Genomic DNA, 24,932 nt, shown 5'->3' with positions numbered 1-24,932 from the left:
CACTTTTGTCGGACTGTCTCGACTTCCGGTCGATGCAGCCGGCACCTATGGACGCGCACCACGAACCAACCCATACAAGCTGACACTTTGCGCGCGAGGCGCCAGCGAAAGATTAATGACACTTGGGTAACTCGGCTGCTTCTGCATCCCATTAATACATTACCTGGTACACGCTGCCCATCTTTCTCCTTCCTCCCTGTTCTCTTTCGCTTTTCGCGTTTTCGTCCATTGACACCGTTCTTCTCGTCAACATCGTCATCGTCGTCGTCGTGTCGTTCGGAAGAGGTTAGACGATGCTACTCGGGAAAATCGCTTGATCCGCTGTTTCACTACTCGTCACCACTTTCCGCGCACATTATATGTACCTCGTAAATTTCATTTATCGAGCAAATCAACGAGCCACGTCGGATCGAACGACACCGTTCTCGATGCCATGCGTCTCTTCACTGACGGTATGTACGAATCACGCCATTACCTGCCGCTTAATCTCGTTAAATCGACTTATGAATTGCCGGGAGGCTTGCACTCGCGAGCACTAGTTTCGAAGGATGTTTCTTATCGAAACAATTTCTATGGAATTCACAGACACTGTTTGAGCGGATTTCAAAATGGAATACGGTACTTAACGTTTATATGCAATAAATGTTTGCGAGAGGACACGGTAGATGTCAGTGAAAGAACGTCTTAGGAAAGAAAATGGCGGAAGAAATTAAAAGATATAGACTATGATATATGACCACGCAGGAAAAATACGGTAACATTTGGCGGCTTATCTTACGAGATAACATTTCTCACCTAACCTCATTTCAGTATTCCGTGTATTTCAGTAATCCTCTTACTAACGTCTGTGTGTACTCCATCAAACTATTATACGTATTGAAATATCTATGCAGCAGCCATATTCGACGGTTAATCTTCTGTTGCTCGATCGAGGAACATTAAGAGATGAAATATCACCAGCGGTCGCGCGATGTCCAGTATCGTCTTTCGAACGAGCGAGTAAATACGATATTTCCCTGAAAAGATTAGTCGACGTTCGATTGCAACGCACGTATTCGTACTTAATTATACAGATCCAACACTACTATGGTGGGAATAAGATTCTTACTGTTATAAGGTGTGTTTTACAAATTGAACGCTAGTCATAGAGCGCTGCGATCGCACAACAATAAACAACGTATATGTAGTTATACACATCTGACATACACAACTTATACTTAACGATTGAAGCACCTTACAGTTTAACAGATAAATTAAGAAATTTTTGTCGGATCTGTGTATAGGATTGTGATGTAACGGCATCGCGAAATCTTGCCATATTTGTCTCCGAGGACTAGTTCCGGGAACAATGTGACGATCACGCATCAATTTGCTTGTGCAACCGTTTCAACTAACTGGCTGTACGCCGTGGGGAGAATCGGCAACTAATCCGCCATTGTGTGTCGAGCATGATGCGATTATCGCGTTATACAGTTGCGCTATGGGAGAATACCGAACTGTGAAAGTGTTGTTGGGCCTCGGATAGAACCGGAGCCACTACGTGGCTGAAAAAGCCGAATTTCCATCGCTGTAATGTTTGGACGATAAACAAGGTCGAATCTTTCTAAAGACTTCAATTTTGACGCTACACGGAGTGTGATGAAAGAATACAACGTGCAACATGATTAGACTTTCGGTGAATGTTAAATGCTAATCCCCATTTTTAGCTTTAGTTAAACTTCATTTTTTTAAGTAAATCACACGTTGAAAGCTTATCTTTTTTAAGTGTTGTATGGTACTCGGAATTGTAAATCAAAATACAGTAGTTGGATGTAGATTCTGAAGTAACGGAATTCCGAGAATCGTTTAGGTTAAGAAGAGTGAAAGAACGTTTCCTTAAGGCGTGTTTCTGTACACGTAACGTGCAAAGTGGGACTCTTGTTCTGTGTCAAAATTATATTCTTACGTGCGTGCAGTTGGAAAACAGAGTAACGGTTCGTACGTGTAAGAATGCGGTCTAAGGCTACGAAAAATTTACCTTTAAGGCATGTTTCTAGAAGTGTAACGTACAGCTTGAAACGCTCAAAGAATGGAATGCACGTTGTTTCGAATCAAAATCTCGTACTTACATGCAATTGGAAAAGAGGATGGGAATTTATGCGGGTATATTTATACGTCACATATAGCACGTATGAGAATGAGGGCCTAAGCTCTGCAACAGTATCTCGCTGTGCAACTCTGGCGCCGTTTTTCAAAGAAGACCATGACCCCCTGTGGCATTATCGTGTAACACGCATATTATGTTTATCGGTTATCAGATCTAACGACTCTCTCCATGGGGTTATCGAGAATGTGGCGGAACAAAGTTGCAAGCGATATGAATATACTTTAATACTTCTATTTATCAATACTCGTCTATAATTTATAAGTATATAAGTACGTGCCACTATGTTACGAGATAAAATACTTCTGATAAAATGCTGCGCAAGTAACATTTGAATATGAGTAATCACATTTCTAAGAAATAAATTTATACATGTACAAAGATAAAATGCGTCATACGTATTCATAGAGTTAGGTAGCAAGGTGCTGTGAGATATTTTTAATCTTAGGTGTGGCTTGCGTAATTCCTGTTTTCATTTTGCCATTTATCATGTTTAAACTTCAAATGTAATCCTGAGAAAATGTTGCCGTTTTATTTCAAATAAAAGATATTAAAATTTCGATATAAATATCTTGAGAATTTCAGGAATTTTCAAATAAAAAAGTTTAATAAGTCACTACTCAACAGAGATTCTTAACCACACGTTTATCACCCGAGATATCTCTATTCAAATACTGCTGACACAACGGACTTTAGCTCGAAACGAAATTTCGTTTATTTTCTGTTACTCGTGCAACATCCTTCTGCTGTTCGCGGCGTTAGCACGCCATCTTTCATTAGGAGACTTTCTTGGGCGACCATATGCAGCTCTAGAGCTTCGATTGGCACCAATTGTCATCGCGTCATCGGTGGATGATGATCGATGAACGACGATCGATGAATTTCCACCGGTGAATTTCTCTACGCTCTCGAAATACCGATACGAACACGCTCTGCTCTCATCCTTTTGCCACGCTCGCGATTCACTGTGCGTCCAAGGTAATTTTATTCGAAAGTTCCGCCGGGGACCGTACTATGGAGGGGTCAGCCAGGATTCTCGTGAATTTCAATGAAACTCGTTAGAAGTGTTCCGCTTCCGCGGTCTCGCTGTTTGGTCCATTTATAGGATCGTTAAGGTATAACGGTCCGCGGTTGGCCATGACGGATGAAATACGTCCGTTGGGTTACGACTTTTGGGAACTTTCAATGATTCTGATAATAAGTGTCGCGGACGATATCCTCGACTCGCGATACTCATAAGTAAAAAGAAAGTTCGACTATCGCCATTGCGGCGGAAAAACGCTCGAGTTTCTTGCGATGATTCTCGAAATTTGTGCTAAAATGCTCGCTTTAAAGGCAAGTAATGGATTCTACAGTTTCGTCGATATTTCATTTCTCTATTTTGTCGATAGGATAAATTTATTTCATTCTCTTAAGGTATATGTATTTTGATTGACGTAATAGAAAATAATAATATATTTTTTGGAAATTTCTTTTATGAAACTTGAATTCCATGTTTCCATGTTTGTTAGATTTTTATTATACGATGCCACTCAAGGAATTACCATAGGGAAAAGTTTTTATATGTTTGCAATAACATCGTAGAACCCGTAACATGTGATTCTAAAGTAACTTCTATCATATTTCCCTTAAGATACCAATGCGCCACGATATCTTTATTCTCGATCTTCAGTCAGTCAGAGAAATTTTATTATAATTTATAACCGGAAAACCAAAAGACTATTCGCATACCGGGAGCTCAACCAACCACTCCTACAATATCAATTTCGCGCAGCAAGTCCTCCGGAGATATAGCTATGTCTAGAGCTTAAAAAACTCATCGAATGGTCTCGCCGTATTTTTCGCTATGTCGGTGCTCGTTCGAAAACCGAAAGACGAGAAAAAAGTGGATCGACCAGGAAATTGAACACGAAAATGCTATCGGTGTCGAATACGCGTGGTTTAATGGAAGCCAGTTTCTTTATAGGCATTTCGTTTCATATCAAATACAGCTATGTCTACGTACAGAGCTTGCCAGCAGGATGTACATATGTAGTATTTCTCGCTTCGGTTAGGGTTCGTGCTGATCCGGCGCCGTATCGACCAACTAGGCTACAGGAAATTAATAATAGTTATCGTGCGTGTAAACGAGGATTATCGAGCGGCCAACCGAGGAATTCGTTGAAGAAAACTAATTCGCAATTACGTATCTTACGTAAAGTTATGTATACATATACACCTCGTGAAACAACTCGTTTACATCGTCGCAAGCCTGTAATCTGCTTGCTTTCTTCGGGAAGGTTTGTTTAATCCGGCACTTAAGGTCTTAATGAGTTTGCCGGTCGGCTACGTGTTCGCGCGTACCGTACGTTTTCGCTGGTACTTTTTCCTCTCACGAGTCGTGGCTGAAGAAACAATTACATCGATCGTGCTGTTTTAGAAAGAGAAGAAGGAAGATCGATAGGACCCTTGCAATTTCCGGAATGCTCTTCGAATAAGGATTTCAAGTATTCGCCATTCAAATGTTCCATCGTGTACGATATAATAGAGGATACGAGACGTTAATAAGCCCAGGTGTATTTACCAGGTACATTGGATAATTCAGGCGCTAACCTTTGTACATTCTCTAACGCGCATGTACAATTTATTATTATTGTCTATTAAAATGTTGTGATTCGTTGCCGGTTACACCTCATACAAATTAGTCAAATTACTTGAATCCAAATGATACAAAGTTAAACAACTCGTGAACCTGTTATTTCATTTCTCTTGAAATATTCTTTCAAGTTTCGAGCGAGCTTTAAGTTCTCCCTACTATTTCCAGTTTCGTGCTCGCTCAAATATTGGTTCTCTAAACCAAATCGAGTTTAACCACAGACCATTTCAGATATCCATTTTCCACTAACAATAACTATCCACTTAAAGTGAAATTATCTGAATTCAAACGATTTCAAGTCATGTAACTCCATTTATTCGAACGCAAACTCGAATTTAAGTAACTCTAGTAATCCGAACCACGTTATACACCGACTACGTACAAAGTTTTCCTCTTGCTTTTCTCTCTTTCTTTAGATCGAGAAGGATCACAGCGCTCGTTAGATAAAGTATTCTCGCGGCGTTTATCGCGAATATCGAGTGACACGACTGGGGTGAAATCAATTCTCCCTTTCGCGAGACACCTTCGTGCAAGAGCAAGAAACGAACCTGGGAGAGAGCGTGATTTGTTCCGCGGGAATCGATTCGGCATCTCTGTCGTGCGATTTTTACGCTGATATACAATACACGTTCCGATCACAGCGCATATTTCCCCAGTGCCTGCAGGGCTTCGAGCCAGCGATAGTTGTCGACAAAGTTCTCTCTATTCCCCCCTTTCATCCTTTTGTCCTGCTCTTTTCCTATTTCTTTCCTTTTCCCCACTTGAAATCCCTTTCTTTCATCCCTCTGTTTCCGTTCGCTTTTCTTTTCCTCGTTCCTTCTCTTTTTCTCTTCTCTTTCCCTCCCCATCCCCATCCCCATCATTTGTTCCCCTTTAGTCCTCTTCTAAATTTCCTTGCTTTTTTCTTGCTCTCTACCTTCCCTTCTCGCACATTTCTTCGTCACTTTTCGTACCTCTTTCCAACTTTCCTTAGCGTTTTATATATCTCTCCCCTCTGCCTCCTCTTGCTTCTATCGCAACACTCTTTTGTACATACACATTCTTCCTCGTAACGTTCTAACTTCCAAACATTGTTCACCTTTCGACGATTCTCGGATACGACGCCGCGTGCACCTGCACCCTCCATTTCCGTGTCGACAGCCTGCAAAACTGCAATCCATGTAACTTTCGCGTCGTACGTTCAAAATTGCTATTTACGATGATGCTTTCGATTGTTCTCGCATATATGTGTCTAGGATATCGATAACAAAGCTAATTAGAATAATATTTTAAAAATATTTCCGTGCTAGATTCTATGTACATAGTTGATATAAATATCAAGAAAGAAATATTGCATAAATTGTATGTCTAACTTTTTTCTCTTTAGCATTCGATCTCTTGGTACGCTGCTATTGTACTAATAATAATCGGAACGAAACGTGGAAATGAACGAGTCCCTCCATGTTATTCTCGACACAAAGTCGTTTGCGCAGCGTAAGCAGCATTTCGATATGCAGGTCTCGATTAAGATTAAGCAATCCGCTATCAAGCTGGGTATTCTTAGAACATTAATAAATCTCTTTTATTACGAACAAACTTGCTTACACGAGCATTTGGTCATCCTTTATTCAGATTCATTTGCATCGTACAATAAATGGAAAATTACCGATCCTCATTGAAAATTTCCCGTATTCACTCGAACAGAATAGTAACACGTGCTCTTCATCACCTAGAAGCTAACTGTTCTCGCATTCTACCAGCCTGATTTTATATTCATCCTGTTACAAGTGTTAAATCGCCACGTAGGTTGTAACATCATGCGGAGCAATAAAGTTACTTCATCTGGCGATTAATTACTCGGCGCACTATAATTTAGTTCTATGCGTTATAGCCAAGCTAAGCACTATACCAGGTACCGAGCAGTATAAATAATGCAAGAAATTTTATAACTCTACAACCCAAACGACAAGCTGAGCAAAAAACGAATATGCTAATTGTAAGACGTTTACCAAACCTGTATCACTACGTTTCCATAAATTCCTTGAATTTCTAACGGAAAGTATTTATAACGAATTTATTAACTTTAACGAAGAATAACATCGTGTAAATATTATCTTCTAACAAACACTAACGAGATTCATACGCGTTTTAGCTAGGAATAGTTTATTCCAAAATGATCATTTTCCTCACTGAAAATACAAATCCACTGTTATTCCCATACAGGGTGTTTCGAAGTTACTTATGAAAACAAAAGCTTTACATGGCATTTTACTGCTTGATGGATGAACCCTTTAGGCATGCCATAGAAGTGTACCATAAGCACGAAACTTTATTGAATTATTTGTATAGGAAAAGTAATTATGAAATAAAGTTATCCATAAAATTTCCAGTCGACTGAAAGTCGATTCAGATCTTAGTATCGGCCATTGATGACAGTCGTGTAAAGGATTAATACTATTCTATTTCTGCCAACTTCTGTTAACCAATAGCACAGAACCACAGACGATTTTGAAAGAGCCAGTAGAACGATTTAAACTCGTGTCTAGAGAAAGGAAACAGCCATGGTAGCTGAAAGGTTCGCGTGACCATGAAAGTACAGCTCTTAAACAAAGTAGTTTCTCGAAACGGTCGCTTTTGTTTTTCGTTTTATGTATACGCACCGGTGTTTACTATCCTCGACAGCTTTCGCGCCTGGCTCCCGCAGGAAAGAAACCGTCGATGGAGACCGACTTAGCGTTATTTACGTTGTTCCCTCGCATGAAAACCGCCGCTCTTGATGTCCTTCTAACTATAGTAATCAGCCGCGTGGTTAGCCCTCACCAACAGCCAGTAAACCGTCCCGTTTTTGCCTTAATTATTATCGTTCACCGGAGTCGCACGACCGAGGGATCGACGTTTGGCGCGCCATTACAGAACGTCGCGCGTATTCCCTGAAATTCCATATCCCCGTTCTCCCGTTCGCATTTATCGTGCATTCAATTTCTGAAACGACGAGAAGTCGATGGCTTGAACACGACTCCAGATCCGCGGATAAAACGAATTGAATCGCTTGTAACGACGTCCCTACGAGGATAACGATCGAACGGAACACGAAAATGAGGCTTTATTCGTCGATGTAAGTTTTCTTCGATCGTTCGAAGCGGGATAAAGCCAGGTGAGAAGGGTGGAAAAATGAGAATATTTATAGAGTCGATGAGCGGAGGGGGCAGGGGGGTCCGGAGACGACGTATTACGTGTAGCGTAAAAAGAGAAATGTAATTAACATTGAATATAATGAGCGTGTAATGGAATTAAAAATAGCACACACGAAGGGGCTCGAGATGAGAAGTAATGAATGTTGTCAGCGCTATAAACCCCCTATCGGTTAGCATATAAATACTTCCATAATGGCTTCTTATTATGTAGTAAAGAGGTAAGAAAATAATGGGGTGGGGTTACTAAACTGCATACTGAACGGACGTGCTACGATATATAGGTCGTATTTGACATGCGAACATTAATGTACTTTTTTTACGATAAAAACAAAGAGTCATAAATGACTATACCATCGTGTAAAACGAGATACGCGTAAAATATTTTGCTCTAACAAATTCATAAGTACATGAGACAGATCGAAAGGAAACTTCGAACCAAATGAAAATTAACGTTTCAATTAACGAAAACCACGGAACCTATGTTCCGAATCGCGTCGATTCGATCGCGTTGGTCTCAAATGGTCCGCCAGGAATATATCATTTAAGCAGAAAGATATTACTGCGACTAACACGTGGATGATATAGCGAGGGCGCATGAATTTCCATTGAATACAGGAAATGAAATACACGCTGTACACCGTGTACCATCTATCAGAAACGGATTTCGAGCATTTGCTACGGCGTCTGGGAAGAATTTTGCGAATTCATAGAATTTCACGCTTCCTCCTCCTCCTTTCTTCGGCTGACCGGAAAACTCTTCACCGCGAGACGCGAATATTAAACGAGTAGAGTCACGTCGCGGGAATGGGATCACGGAAAAACGCTGACAAGGTGGTCGTGAGTACCGTTCGTTAAGAATAGATCCTCATAATCGCTGACGAACCGTCCGGTTATACATCATCGTTCGGATGATCGAGTGAGCCTGTACTCACCATGTGCTCTTCGCTTTTCCTGTGACTACGAGTCGTTGGTATTGATGTAGGGTTGCTAATTCTTACCTGTAAGCAGAGAAAGAAAAGTGTAATTAGCAAATTGATTTGTTGCGAGAAGCGTGAAATATTGCTATATGTAAGATGAAAATAGCTACGTTGAAAAGCTTGTTTTGTTAATTCAATGAATATTAATTACGTTTATAACATGAAAAATACATAAGAAGATATTAAGGTCTAGTTTTAATATTCTTTATATTTAATATTAGCTTATACGAAGGTAGTAAAGTTGAACGATTTATTTTATTAATTTATTATTGAATATGTATAAACTGAATTCGTAATTCAAAATGTTAAAGTTTGTTTGGTTATATTAACAAAGGAGAGTTTTCTTTAACATACTTAATCTTAAATCCTATTCTTCGTATGCATATTTTATACAAGCACACGTGTAGTTTTTTGGACTTGCTTTAAAACACTAGTTAGCATAATCTACTAAGCAAGGAATAAGTTACAGTGAGATATTTCTACATCAAGAGGCAAAATGTTTCCAAGTAAAGTGCTTCGTGATATTAAGTGCAATCTTAATAAGTTAAAATAAAAACTTGTAATATTAACACGGCTTGATAAAATATTTGTTTCGACATATACGTTGAAACACGAAACGATGATTTTGCTGAACGGCATATTGAATCTCAACACTGTAACATGACTTGAATTCGGTACAAATTTAAAATAACTTCATCGTTAGATAACGCATATAATATTCCAGATGCGTACGGTAGAAAATTACATTTTCCTTTGTTTTGTACTTAATTAAATTTCCACCAAGATATAACATATAAAATCAAGATAACGTTTTCTTTTCCTTGGTCTTATTGAAAGAGCCGCTCACTGCTAGATAAGAGCGAAAATTCTTGTTAAGCGAGAAAACGATTTTCTCAGGCGGCGTTTAACAGGTTCGAGGAGCCAATGAAGTTTACCAGTCATTATCCACTTTGCGAAGACCTTCTCGGAATACAATAATTACCGGCTCGTAGCAGGGCATGCGTGCATCGACGCCAGATTAGACTATTTTAATGCATGCCTGCGGGCCTTTCTCCGTATTATTATACCACGTGACCCCTGTGTATCAACGCGCTATTATGTGTGATCTGTCCATAAGTCACCGACAGGTTAATGGTGTACTTCCGCGCGTGACTCGCCGAGCGAACAGCGAAGCGGAAAAAACTACTTGCATTAGATTGGATCGACTGGTTGCACGCGCGTACGCGCGAGTTGATCGGTAAAAGCACACGTGGCGTCTCGCTAACGAACAACTTGCGAAACGAGATTCTAAAAATAGTCGACTTTGTTAATCATTAATCCAATCATATTTATATACACACTTTATCAATTGATCGTTTTTGAAGAAAATTCCCACTACTTTTCTCAAATTGTTGCGTATTTTAAATTAAATGTAACGTTGATGTGAACATTAACCACTTATCCACCAAGTTACACGAATAGATAAATCATATGTATTTGCATCCGTACGAGCAATTAAGAATGCTATTAAGAACTTAATTGCAATAAAACATTGAAGTTCCAATCTTCCATTCGCTAGGCCACATACTCAACACACATCCTCAATTCCCAAATGATTTCAAGTCCCAAATTATCAATATCAAACACCATGTGCTCGCCACGGTACAACGAACATAAGGAAAACATAAGGACTAGTTGGAGGTCCAAGACCAGACAACTTCACCAGGGGTTGAATTGAGCTCTGTAACGCGCCTCAGGAACGTCCACGGGACGCAGATGAGAAGTAGCGTTAATAATAATAATAATAATAACGGGGAGGGTGCGAGAAGCTCGTTCTCGAAGAGCGCGCCAGCCGGTTCGACACTCTTGCCTCGGTACACAAGAGATTGAACCCGGAGACGTTGGGGTTGGTTGGTACAGCCTTTATGCGGATATTGGTGCGCCAGGGCAATTTAGGAAGATAATGCCCGGCGATCAAGCCCACCCTTTCTTCCCTACGAAAAACCAGGGCCACGCCAGACTTCTCCGTTCTTTTCTTTTTTTTTATCCCTTTCTCTGTCGTGCCTTTCTCTTGGTTCGAGCTAGCCTCTCCTACTTACGTCGGTGCTTCTCTCACCCTCGAGCTAGCGAGAGAATGGAAAGGACGTTATTGATGACGCGCCTACAGGCCACGGGAAGAGAACGTCTTAAAGAGGTGTGCCAGGTGAAGAGGAGAACTCGATGGGACTCACTGGGGCTGACCGAAAGAACGCGAGAACGGCCCTCTCTCGTTTTCGCGGCGTGAAAAATTCCGTCGCCCTTTTCATCACGGGACTGGCTGGGGCTTAATCACGACGCCCCGACGCACAAAGGACGCGTGGCGAACGCTTTGTTTATCGGATCGATCGAAAGTAGTCTCAGAGGCGGCCTACCCGCGGACCATTTCGTTTAATGATTCATTCAACGACTAACGAAGCGATAATGCGGGATATCGCACCCTCCAAGGGGACGCGAGGGATCTTGATGGGCAGTCGCCAGGCGAATTTTACGGTTATGCTCGGGATTCAAAATTAATTGACTGCGTGGGGTCTGTTGGAACACTGCGGGGATGCTGGAATAGCTTTGAAGAAACTTCTTTTATTATTTTAACGTGGTTAATATGTATCTGTGGTTAGTAGACATTGGGTTAAAGAAAGATGATTCTGTGATATTTAAATAGAATTTGTTATCACTTTCTTCTTAATAGCTAATCAATTATTTAATAATTGTTTGATAATCTTTGTTACAAGTGTTTCATATTCCGATATTTCGTGACGAAAATTCATTAAATCGATTTTTACGACAGAAAGCATAACGTTCTAATACGTACCATGTCGCGGTTAAGCTAATCTTCTATAACCGAAAAATAAATAAAAACGTGGGTTCGTTTTATTAGTGGGATTTTATCATAACGTTCATCGATATTTGCAGCCTCTCTTTCATGCCTTTGTATCACTTCGATACGAACGAAGAGATAAACGTCATGCCAGCAACTATCATCGGTATACTAGGTTGTTGCGATGCAGTTTTACGTTAACACAATTGACCCATCGATACTCGGCAACGCACACGCGGTGCCAGAAAATAACGCGAAATGGAACTGCAAAACGAGAACTTGAATCGCAACAACGCGATAAGCGAGCAACTACAATGTCAACGTGTGACGTATCGCGCAACGTTGATAAACGGGAATAAAAACGGGTACGATTGCGGCCCGCTTAAAGGTTCATTTTTCTTGGTAACGTCGCGTTCGACGCTCGTGTGTGGTGCACGCGTTTAATACACAGAGTTGTCGACGCGCACGTTTGAATTATTCCCGCAGATAAAAACGTCGGTATACGTGAAAATTATTGATCACACGCCCTCCTCGCGCGCCGTTTGCGTGGAATTTCCAAGGGAAAACTCGTACACGGGGAACCGACACCGAACGCTGCATTAAATAAGGATACGGTAACGGGTTTGCTGGAACAGACGCAATATTGGCCTGATCGTTGTTCGAAGATATTCATTTTTTTATGAAATTTTACGCGAAGAAACTTTTCGCCAAGAAATTCTATAGAAGCAATATCGAAAATGTAGACAAGACAAATGAAAAGGAATGAAAGATGAAGGAGGGAAGAAAGGGTATGGAAAAAAGACTGAAAGAAGAAAAAATAAAGGGAAGAATAAAGAAAAAAGAGAAGAAAGAAAGAAAGAAAAATACACATCATAGACTTCTATTTTCTAATCTATCTCCCTAGGAGTTAAATACTATCTAAAAGTTAATCCCAAGGATTTGTTTAATGTTTTTTCGTCACCATTTTTCTTCCACTTCGATTTTACAATTTTATGAAATTTAAATAAATATGGAAAATTATTTCTAGATCCTTAATGAGTGGAAGCATTTTCAACATTATTATACGATTACTAATTAAATTAATTACGATCAATAATTGCTATAAACATATTTTTTGTTCGCGTCTGCTCATAAGCGAAAGATCATAAATTTTGTATAATTGAGTCACGTTCAAGGTGTCAAGAAACGAAAAGCGTTTCGAGGAAGCGCGAGAAAGTCGCTCTTCGCATTTTATCCACGTTCTGGTGAATCGTACTTATACCAGAAATGTGGAAGCTATTAATAATTCGGAAACCATATTTTGATTTATTACTTTGATAAATGAATTACAACTCGGTCGAACCTTCCGGCCATGTATTATTCAACGGAGACTGATGGAGAAAAGAATAACAAAATAAGGTGGGGAATGAAGTACCATGAAGAAAGTAGCATCGTGATCGCACGGTTTCTGGCAAAATTGACATTTACGCGGTCTGTGTGCCTATTAAAAACTTCGGAGAAAGTATAAAGGGAAGATAAAAGAATGTCTTAACCAAGATGTTTGAACGAAACCCTGTTCTCAGATCGATAGATGCTTCTCCAATAAAAGACTTAATCGATTTTACCTCGAGACTAGACAACACAAACATTTACAGAGCAGATCTCTTCTTGGTGAGAAACGAGGTACAATTGTGGTTTCCAGGATTTTTAAAAGGAAGTTGTTAAAAATAACGTCAAAGTGTTAAGTCTAAGCTGAGTAGTTAATAGTTTTCTAAATTGTAGTCTTTTTTAGACAAGTTTCATGTTTGTAATTTTACAAAGCTTATTAGAATTCATTTTGTGAAAATATTACGATTAAATGATTGCTACATATATAAGTGATAATAGCTTGCTATAGGAAAATTAATGAAATATCTACAAGTTGAAATCGGCTCTTAGCTATTGATAATAAAATTGTGTTGAACGCAATATAAGTTATGCTCGAGAGAAATTAATGTTTCCCCTGGAGAATCAACAAAGTCGATAATAGATAAAACGAGATTCTCAACTTTCTGAATTATAATTTGTCCTGCTTAAACGCCTTGATCTCAGAAATGACATCCAGAGAATGATAAGGAGTTTTGGCTCTACTCGGAAGCAATAATTGCGACTCTTGATTATTAACAAACCAGAACGCTGTACAGTAGAAGTGGCACGAATGTAGAAGCGAAACGAGAAATAATTTTTAACTGTAATTTCCGATAGCATATAATAAAATCACTGTGAAACGATACTCAACGATTGAACAATCTTCTCGCAAATTTTTTCAATAATAAAATATAACGATACAGAGACATAAAAAAATACACGAACAAAAATAATAGAAATATAGAAATTATTTTATTCGTTCAATTTGGGATAATCTGTTGATACGAAAACTATACAAGCATTCTGCGCATATTTCACGAAGAAACGATAGATCGCGGTTGCACAATCGTTGACCAGCGGTTGTTACGGCAAGCAGCGAGTTTCTCTCGTAGGAACAATCGCAGGAACGATCCGCGCGATGTTCCAGAAGGTGGAGGGAGCGGTAAAGAGCGGGGCAAATAAAGAAAGAAGGCCGAGGAATGGTTCCTCTCCCCTTATTTATCATACGTGTAGCCGGTACAGCCAGCATATACGCTTATTTCCGTGTAGCAATCGCTTTCCAGGGTACATCGGTTCATTGTAGTTCAGCTGGAAGTATTACCGGACACGCCCGGCTGTATTCTAATTTTTTCCGGCAGTCATCTTGCCTCTCTGAAACACCAGGGCGCTTTCGTATCCGACTGACATCGACGGCCTGAGCCCCGCTGACGAAACATACCAGGCATAGAGAACCAGAGAAAGAAAGAGATTCGTGGTTTGATGGAAGCGGCGTGTTGCAACTTCGTTCCCACAATGGCGATCAACACTCGTGCCCTGACGTCCGGTTTCATCGTCTGGCGAACTTCGATGCATCGCGGTTCGAACTTTCTCTATTTCTTTCTGGTTCTCGTTGGATTTCTAGGTTAGATATTCATTGGAGATTGCAGGTGTTTGGAATGGCGCTGCAAGTAGAGATTGTAGCTTTATTAACGCCTCAGTTCATGATTTATTTTATGGTTATTGAAGTTAGAAGAAACTTATTCGCTTTGAAACATCGTGACCGGTACGAAGATGCTGGTGATGTTTAATTTTATGATTATTTAAAATTCCAGGGGAAGATACGTAGTTGTTGTATTTTTGTAGTTTCTTAAATTATGCTTGAGTTAAAGAAGAACTAAATGCACGCGCGTTCGAATATCTCCCAAGAGGTTAAAAGTCGTAGTTCGTCTCGGAGTATTTTTAAAATCCTGACATTCTGTGTTCAATTGAACTCGACGTACTTCGTAGTTGTTCCAGTTTTAGTATATAGTATATATATATATATATTTCTGCTTGATACGTTTCTAGACATTAAAATATAGCCGGTGCTATGTAGATTCAAGTGAATGTACACTGATGTATCTGACATCACGGAGAATTAATATTTCTAGGAATTATTTGGAAGTTGTTTTCGTTTTGTTACAAACAAGCGAAATCTTCACCAAAATTTAAAGCACACGATCGATAGCTCAATAACCCTTGCTCAAACAGCTTATCATAAAACGGATCATAATTTCCAAGCACCAGCAAGAATACCATTCGCTTGTAACATTTCCTTCGCTCTTTGCGCATCTCATATTCCCCCTGCAAGACCATAACCGTCAAGCTTCTCCAATGTAACCAAACGAGCAGACACGGGTTACCACAAAGCAGTATCTAAATGCCGGGGTCGAAAAGTGAATTTCTTGGCTGTCCGTGGCCACAACAAATCAGACCGGTGGTCGATTGTCAACAAAAAATACACGATCAGCAAGCAATCGGTGGAATGCTGTTATTCTCGAAGCAAATGATTGATAGGGCGGAACGATAGATCGTGTTGGATCACGTAGCCAGGGAGTTCGATTCAAAAATACATGGAGCGTGCTAGGAACCCGATATCGTGTGCGTAAGTCGACGTTTTCTTTTTCCTCCGAGAGAATCTCGCGGCACTTCCGCCATGGTTAAGCCTCACGCTTGAGTCCCGAGGCTGCGTCTCGTCAGATACCGCCATCTCCTGCACGTATCTACGGTGCAGACCACTACCGCCTCGCTATTTCCATTACTTCGGTCCCGTCGACGGATTCCACCAGAGGGAGGTATACAATATACATACATCTTTCCCAGAAAGTTCACTGCGTACGGAACCGCAACTTGGCTGCGACGTGATGTCGAGAAATTTATTCGAAACTACTGCAGGTATGCAGTTCCTCCGCGACTCTTCTTGCGCCGCGGTAAAAGTGGTTCGAAGACTAATTGGGATGGAAGGATGGGTAAAAGCAAGGATGCGCGCGCCTAAGTATCGTTGGTGGTTGTTGGGAGTGTTTGGTTAGGAAATCGACGAGAGTTCCAGCGTGTTGTCTCTAATTGCGTTTTCTCGTTTGGTACTGGCAATGTAATTATTAAGAGAATTGTTTGGGAGCGGGTTTATATGGAGGAAGTTTATTAGAGCGGTGCTGGCCGTATTAAGATTTGGAATTTAATGCATGTTTTCGAATAGGGGGTAAAAGTTGTATTCAGAAATTAAACGTGTTTAGACATTTAATATAGAAATAATAGTAAATTTCTGAGAATAAATTATAGCTTCTATGCATTTTCAGATTTATTTCAAACTTTGCTTGTAGAATAAAATGAAATAATGAAAGTTAAGAATGTTTCATATAACGTGCATAATATTCATCAAAGGTATAATGTTAGAAAGGGTAAAGTTAGGGAAAGAATTTAATATTTTGGTTCTCTGTCCTTGCTATTAGCTCCATTACAAAGGCGTAGCACTACGTGCTTAACAAGGAAATGCAATGTAATATATACGGTTCTGAGTCCTTGTCTCGAGAGGAACCGGTAATTGAAACATGTTATAGTTTGACGCCTGCTCGAATTTACGATCTATTTTATACCTCTTCCACGGACTACATACAGCGTGCTGCGCCTAAAATCAATTAGCCTCTCACGATTGTTGCGAGATAGTGTAGCTACTCCTGTGTACTGCAACCATATAATGAAACTGTAATCTAGAAAACGATGCAGTCACTCTATCTCTCCATTTCTTGATCTTTATTTTATGTAAGGTTTAACGACGAATGCGTGGAAGGATACCAAATTAGAATTTTAAATAAAAGTAAAAGTAAAAGCGACTCAAATTGATTGATATTTATAGTCGAATAAGGAGAGATTCTAAAAGTTGCTTCATAAAGCTCCATGTTGCATCGTAGCATCCGATCATGATTGATATGCCGTAAACTTGTGACATCGTGTAGGAAGTTTAACAAACGCGCAAAGTTTACAGAGTTCTGAGAAGCAAAAAGATACATTTTATATGACAAGATACGCGAGACTTACGAAATATCCTACGTATCTTCATCTTTCGACTGCATTAAATATTTTCTCGAATTTTTCCGATGCAGATAGGGTAGGAACGAAGGATTAATATTATTATTTGAACAATAAATTGTGTAAAATATATTTCAATATAAACAGGTAGATTTTATAAATATTTTATTTCTAGCGAAGTGCACTTTCAATTTAATATTTTTGAATTAATGCAATTTTAACTGAGAACGCAATTTAATGCATGTGTAATTGAAAACCCGCGTATCATGCGTACGTTCTTTTTTTTTTACATTCGAGAGCAAAATGTCCGAAGCAGAACATTCGTTTATCTCATCAAGTTGCTATTTCATTTTCAAACGAACGTACTAAACCAAAAATTCTCTCTAGCGAAATATTTTCAAAAATCATGCAAGGTTAAAAAAGATCAATCAGAGCAAACAAGAATGTTATTTTTACCACCGAATATTTCACGCAAATATTTTCATAAAATTTTTTATTCCGCTACCTCTCCTTTTTTAAATCTCCATCTATATTTCACATATATAGTTTGCAAACTATTTCCACTTCCCAAAAAAATAGAAAGCAAACCAAACATATTCACATAGAACTCCAAGACCTTCAAACACAACGACACATGACTAATATACAGGGTGAGTCACTGAAATATTTTCGATATTATGAATTACATAGAAAAATGGTTCGTACAAAAGTTGAATGACTTCAAAGGGGACATGCTCTGATATTATTAATTTTTCTGCAGGTGTGTGCGTAAGGATCACGTGAAGGACAAGTTAATTTTTTTCAATAGAGTCATGTATTTTTTAATACATTAATTAATACAGCTCGAGATTCTCTACAAGAAATTATTAATCTACTTATGTCGAAAATATTAGTTTGATAGATATTTTAACTTTTGTTTTGTAAAACTTGTCGTATGAAAGACGGAAAAACGTAAGGCGCTACTTTCGTATTCGTTTTGAATTTTACAGAAAAAAAATCAAATTGAAAAATAAATGAAAGCTGCATGAAAATATATTTTACAAAAAACTATACAAAATCTTCAAGAATCCAATATAATCCCAAATCGTTGTTGATCTCTGAAATTTCAATGGTAAATTACGTATTGATCTCGTTGACTACTCAGCTCATTCTAATATCATTAGATTAAACGACGGAGGCCAGGTATACCGCTAAGATTCGCCTCGTTATCGGTGTGCAAAGTTCGCATGTTACGCCCGCGTTAAAGACCGCACAGTGACATTTGAAAGCGAGTATGAGACCAAAGGCAAGCGGGCGCAGCAAGCCGATGGGAAGGCTGCTCATTTCGCGTTCGCGATCCTAGCGGCCATTAACTTGGATCGTGCAGGCTTCCGTTTCCATATTCTCGACGGTTCGACATCCCCCGTAAATTTTCGATCGCGTTCGTTTTGTACTCGAGACGCTCCCGCGGCCTCTCTCTTCTTCGGCTAATGAAGCATAATATAACCTTGCGTTCGCTTCCGATACAGTCTCCCCTGTATTTCTGTCCCTTTCCTTTTTTTTTATCCCCCGATTGCAAACCGCGATCGTGTTCATAAAGAAGCATCCAGTTACCAGTGGAAGTTACGCGCCGATCCCACGGTAGATGCTACGGCATTAAAGAATCGTAGATGATCGTTATTAGACCGATTTTATTGGCGATCGAACGCGTAAATAGGTAGAGCTGACGCAATAGGTACGCCACACGTTCGATTCGTAGCTCAGTATTGCAACGAGAGAATGCTACGTTAAATCAACATTAATGACGGTGTTTTACATTGGCGTTGATTTACATGGATCGTATATACATGGTAGACATGGAGGTGAAAAGGTCAATGTTTCTGACTGGAGTATTGTTGTAAAGGTTGCGGGTTTTCTTGGTAATTATTTAGATATACGATACAATGATAGAATGATAGCGAATGGAAACGTAATGAAATACGAGTCAATTTAACAGATAGGATTCTTCGTTTTCATAAAGTGCATACGAGTACAGAAGACTTTTATATCTATTCACGAACATGTCAGGTGTTACGTCAGATGTTATTTTCTACTGGATACACCAATTTTATTACGTGCAATATCTCTCTTATTTTCAACACTTGAAAATATGTTTTCCCACTTTAATTATATAGTATCCCTCGGGGGTGAAGCAATTTTCATTTTATCAAAGGAAAAAGGCAGGCTGCCTCGGCATGCCGTGTAATACGGTGAAATATTTTTAACAGCTGCAGTTTAATCTTATGGAAAGCAGAATCCTATAAAATCATCTAATTGAATAAAATTAAATGATAAAATTACACAAAGTATATCCTTTTAAATATTAGAGACATTAATACTCTCAAGTATTCTAAATACCACCACAAGTAGGTATATAATTACTATTCGCAAGCCAATTTATTTAACTTTTCAACCACTCTACGATATAATCTACAAAACGACAAAGAAAATACCAAGTGGCGAAAAGAAAATATCGCGAATCGAAGATTTGCGTAGAGTAATAAGAATCTATCGAGTCGAGAAATCGTAAGAAGAACATAAGAATCAATTCGTAACCAAGGCCGCCGTATAATTCTGCTTTATGCTACATCGAATAAGCGTTCCTGAACCGTAGGCAACGTTGTGAAGGCGAACGCTCGAAATCTAGGAATCATTCTTCCGTGACTCTTTATGTAAATGGTAGTGCGCAGTTTGAATATATGATTGTCGGTCGTCGGAGCGCGGAGAACGCTCGTCAACCGGACGTTTTCGCATGGAAAACCATTTAAAAAGCACGGTTCGCGCAATTGGCTTGCAACGCGACCTCGATTCTTCGATATACGAAAGAACGTTCTTCCTCGTTGACTGGACGCACGTGCACAGAACTGCTACGTGGCAAATCTTTCAATGAATTCCAGATAATCAAAAGTAAATTATGCTTTTGTTCAATTTTAGCGTGTATTCCACGGCAGCGACATTTTTGTGAAATTTGTTTGACATTGTTGTGCGACATGTGAAATTTGGCAGGAGATTCTTTTTCAACGATTCTTTTTCGAGCAGCAAGGTTTATGAAAGGCAATGGATTATCAGAATATCTATAAACGAGAGAAAATTCTTTGACTTTTTTCAGTGTGTTTCTTCAACGGACATTGTATCCGAAGAAATGACATTTTACTATAGTAAATCTTACGAAAGACTATAAATTCTCGCATCAAAAAAGACATAACGAACGTACACGGCTTGTTAAAATAACTTTGAAAGAAAGGAAACTCCCCATTGCGCTAATGAACGAAAGAAATCCAAAAGGCTAAAGAAAGCGTAATTTACGCTATGCGTACCGTCATTACAATTTGCACGTAACCAAGGTTCTCCGTAAGCCTGTAATAACGCACAACACGGTAATTCCTCAATGGAGCTCGGGTTTTATACCGTCGAGTCTACGATCATCTGAAGAATTTAAACGCAATATGGAAATTAGCGTCTTTTCTGCCAAGGGAACGACAAAGCGTCGCGTTTCAAGGGACTTAGCGTCGTGTTTCAAGGGACTTAGCGTCGTCTCACGACCTCGGGAGTGCCTCGTGTTCCCCAGACGTCATTGTCTAAGTGTGTAATCAGTTCGGTTTTCTACGCAACGTTATTCTTTCCTTTTCACGAGCAGCGATGGCACGCGATCTTCATGCATCACGTGCAACCACGCCGACGTTCCGCTTCAAGAGCCTTCTTTTCACTGCACCCTTCTAGCATCTTCACAGTTTTCAGACTCGTCATTAGCACTACTTGCTACTCCAGACGGTTGTTAAAGCGCCACTCGCCGCGTAGGGACCTCGTCGATGGATAATTTTAACTTTAACCCGTCTATGCCTCGTCTGACTTTGCGCGATATTCGACTCTGAAACCCAAGGAAAAACAAGGGGAACAGATCGACCGTACAACTTGGACAAACGATCTTTCGTAGGAAACGAAATTACGATAATTACTGCGCATAGATATGTTGTTTTGTTATTGGTAACGTTGTTTAATGGAGTTCGATCGAAACCCCATCTTGTCAAATCTGTAGAGCCTGTTTGATGGTGTTGGTCTGCGTGTAAAGCAATCGTTTACTCTTAAATTTTTGATACCACCACGCTCGTTTGCATTATTCCGTAAATTCGTGCGTTTGGTGAAAATAGCTATTGTACATAATTAACCACGGTTCCATTAAAAGTTGGACCTGTGTTGGACACAGCGTTAAGGAAGACGATAAGTAGCTTTTTGCTAATTACGTACGACGTGGCGGAAAATAGAAGAAGTTCGTCGTGTCGGATTGGCCCGTGACGGAATGATTAACTATTTGCCTCGGCAAAGTTATTAACCCATTAATTTAAACCCGGATTTAAACCGTTCCAATAACAAAAAGAAAAATTTGTTACGGGGGCTATAGAACTTTGGAAACGTTATCTAATTTTTATGGTATACCAGGTGTTTCGAAATAAATGATTAACCTTTGAAAAAATTCTCAGAATAAATCCTGATAGACGGAAGAAGTATGATATCTTCGACTCGTACGATAGATGTAATTCTCGTTATTATAGTCGCGAGGCAAATGAGACACGTCCTTCTACCTAAACGAGTTAATATTCATACGCGACTAATGTAATGAACACGAGCATTATCTATCCATCAGACATACACGAAGACATCCAAACGACATTTAAGCTGATGTAATCCCACCCACGCGTGCTCTCTTGGACACAGAGTTTGTCTCCCACGGAGAAACGTATCCATCTACACACTTTCCACGATCATTTTCTCCTCGCGAACCAGCTTCCACTGCTTGGAATGTGCTAACCGAGACGTGTATAATTATTCGAATTATCAAGATCCGGAATCCAGAGAATATAGCACGGAGTTTAAATTCTAGAATGTAACTCGTATCGTTTCTATGTTGTTCCATGCACAGAACACAGGGCAAAGTAGAACACTGTCGAAATTCGCAAGAGGATTATGCAAGGAGGATTACCAGACTAGGCGGAGGACCTCCGTTGTCCTTTCCAGTTTCCTGATTTTCACAATGTGACACCTTTGTGCCAGCATTAGAGCAGACTAGATGCCGAAGATTCTACTTTTGGAGCTTGAGTTCAGTCACGGTTCAGCGATTGTAAAGAGATTAAGCGTAATGCGTATGTAGGATGTAAGTACATTCCGTTTTCTCAGGAGATATGTGTTTTGATTCGTCCTGATGGATGAAATTAGATGGAAATTTAGATATTCAATCCCACCTTGGTTTCTTGGATTATTTTCTATTCAAAGATTTTTTTAAATCGTTTTTGATAAGCTTGATTTCTCCTTGCAATTTTGCGCTACAAACTTTTTCGAAGTATCGAAAGTCTTGTCATTTGTTGAAACGAAACCGAGATTGACATAGAAGTACGAACATCCCAGTAAATAATATAGAAATAGAAATCAGAGGAAGAAAGCATAGAAATGTGAATTACGAAGGTTTATGGAAATCTTTGCATGGATTTTGCTGATCTACGCTATCATTTGACCATGACACTAAGAAAATCCGAAGATATTATTATATGTCTGCTTCGGTTAACGTATTGTGTTTAAAATAAACACTAACAATAGCTGCACGATTTCATATATCGTTCGTTAACCTTTCGAGTATGATTACGAAAATCTTGCTCGCATCAGCAGATAAATTTCCACGTAGAGCCTCGAGAGATGCTCGAACCTTCTCAGCGTGTTAACGCGCTTGACCAGGAAGACGTTTCACCAGAAGAGGAAGGCGCTAATCGTTGATAGCTTATCGGCAAGCTCGACGTTTTTCGCCGACGACATTAAGTACACCGAAGTGCACTCTCTTCGGTTTGAGAAGACACTCGATTTACGGGTTAACGAGGCACTCACGGTGCGCCAAACCGTTTCACGGAGCAGCGGTTAACCGTCCCCTGAAGGTTGCTGCTCTGCTCGGCTGCACTTTTGGAAGGCCGTTGGGGATGATGCACGAGCGCGTTACGAAAGGAAACCGAGAAAAAACGAAGAGAGAAAAAAAGATAGAACAAGGAAAAAGAAGGGAGAAACCAGGAAAAATTCGCGGCGATTACTTGGGAATTTTTCTTACGATTTATGGCTATATCTACCCTCGTTCTTACTAATAACGCTCTGCTTCCACATTCGTGAAAATTTTTCTTGCCGCAGCTTGTAGCTGAAAGTATCATTAAACGCGATTAACGCGTGGGTGCTGAACCCATTTTAAGGATCTCCGAAAGTAGGGCAAAATATTCTTAACGATGGCGAACATTTTGTGGCGATAGAGTTATGATACGATAACGATTAGCGAAATTGTATTTTCGCTCGAATCTGTGGTCGTGAAAGAACGTCTACCAAGCACGAGTGTAAACGAATGATGTAACATTGTTGCAATTTCCGGAGATTTTTTTAAATCTTTTCAAATGCTGCACATTTCCACAGCTTTATATTTCCAACAGCGGCAATGCGGCGTTGGTATTAATATTCGACGGATAGACGCGGTTATGCAAATTATCGCGAGTCGAGGAATCCCGTCTAGAGTCGTGTAGGTGGTGCTCGTTTGGAGCATTACGAGGGGAAGGAGGAGATCTACCGGCAGTCTGGATAGCTCAATTGGTCGAACCTGTCGTTCGACAAACGAATGATCCGGCTTCGAAATGCACCGTCGGTCAGCGTTGATGAATGGTCTGTGCCAATGCGAGCGTCACGTCAATCCTTTCGCGATGCTGATGAACGCGTGTTGCGCAGTTATGCAGTTTACTGCATTTCGACCAATACAATAAGATGCATTGTACGGCCATGTTCAGTCTGTTCTTACAGAAAATTAAGTCCGTCAAACGTTCGCGATATATGAAGTTTATGGGAAAAAGAAAAGAGATATCTTGTTGGAGGTAGAGTTCTTTGAATCATTATAATTGCTTTCGTTGAGTAATGACTCGTGTTGAGAAGATACGTTTGAACTTTCTACCGAGATTCCTCCCTGATTGCCTTCTATGAAATTTCTCTGCTGTTACGAAATGTCTTATTAAAAATCATAATTGTTAGTAATTCTGCAAATAGTAATTTCTTCTTTATTTTCTTGTTTCATAAGCTGCTATTAAATATACGAATACGTTTACTGCGTACATCTCGCGTCTAAGTCGGCGTATTTTTGCAATATCACATCGATTTCCATATCGGAGGCGAATAAAAAATCGAAATTTTGAGTAAATATTTGATAATACTGCATACGACAAGAATCTAGATGTGAAGTATAAAACAACACTGTTACATAATAGAATCTTTATCATACCTAACAGCGTATCAGACGAACAAGTTACTCGGAGACCCGCAAACGCAAAAAGTTTATCGATTCTTAATGGGTTACTTGCGCATCCTCGAACAAGCTCCGCTCCAAATGACAAAAGTCGTAAACTTCGAACAAGCATCATCCTTGGACCACATCAGTGGCCTTACTTCGCAAGAGCAAGCGTGTATTTTTCGGGACAATCTAGACGCCTAATTTTCTTCGAAGCACGCAAAGCGCCGGCTGCAGTTTCAGTTTGTAATGAGTTTAAAAGAACGCCAACAAAAATTACAGGATACTATTAGAAAGAAAAAAAAAAAAAAAGGAAAACTCGGACAGAAGAGGGAGAAGAGAAAAAATGGTAAAAGGGAGTATAGCTACAGCATGGAGCGGTGCTTTATTACCAGACCGGAGAATTAAGGATATTTTTGGGGAGCAGCAAAT

General features: G+C 39.7%; 1 protein-coding gene and 1 long non-coding RNA gene across 14 annotated transcripts in view; one reads left to right on the top strand and one right to left on the bottom strand.

Moving 5' to 3' along the window:
- The window catches only part of LOC122568651 (fat-like cadherin-related tumor suppressor homolog), a 496,717-nt gene that overhangs the window by 152,921 nt on the left and 318,864 nt on the right, over positions 1–24,932 (bottom strand). Inside the window, exon 1 of one of the 13 annotated variants that reach the window (XM_043728627.1) lies at positions 164–1,065. The exons of the other annotated variants lie outside the window; for them this stretch is intronic. The gene's annotated coding sequence lies outside the window, so the exon portion shown is untranslated. Of the gene's footprint in view, positions 1–163; positions 1,066–24,932 lie in introns of those variants that run through there. 13 annotated transcript variants of the gene reach the window in all.
- Positions 1,132–24,932, top strand: part of LOC122568654 — a 72,215-nt gene continuing 48,414 nt past the window's right edge. The window contains exon 1 of the long non-coding RNA XR_006317170.1: positions 1,132–1,675. This is a non-coding gene — a long non-coding RNA (uncharacterized LOC122568654). The remainder of the gene's footprint in view (positions 1,676–24,932) is intronic.

Source organism: Bombus pyrosoma, linkage group LG6, assembly GCF_014825855.1.
Source record: "Bombus pyrosoma isolate SC7728 linkage group LG6, ASM1482585v1, whole genome shotgun sequence".
Taxonomy (NCBI): domain Eukaryota; kingdom Metazoa; phylum Arthropoda; class Insecta; order Hymenoptera; family Apidae; genus Bombus; species Bombus pyrosoma.
This window is presented reverse-complemented; position numbering and strand designations above follow the sequence as displayed.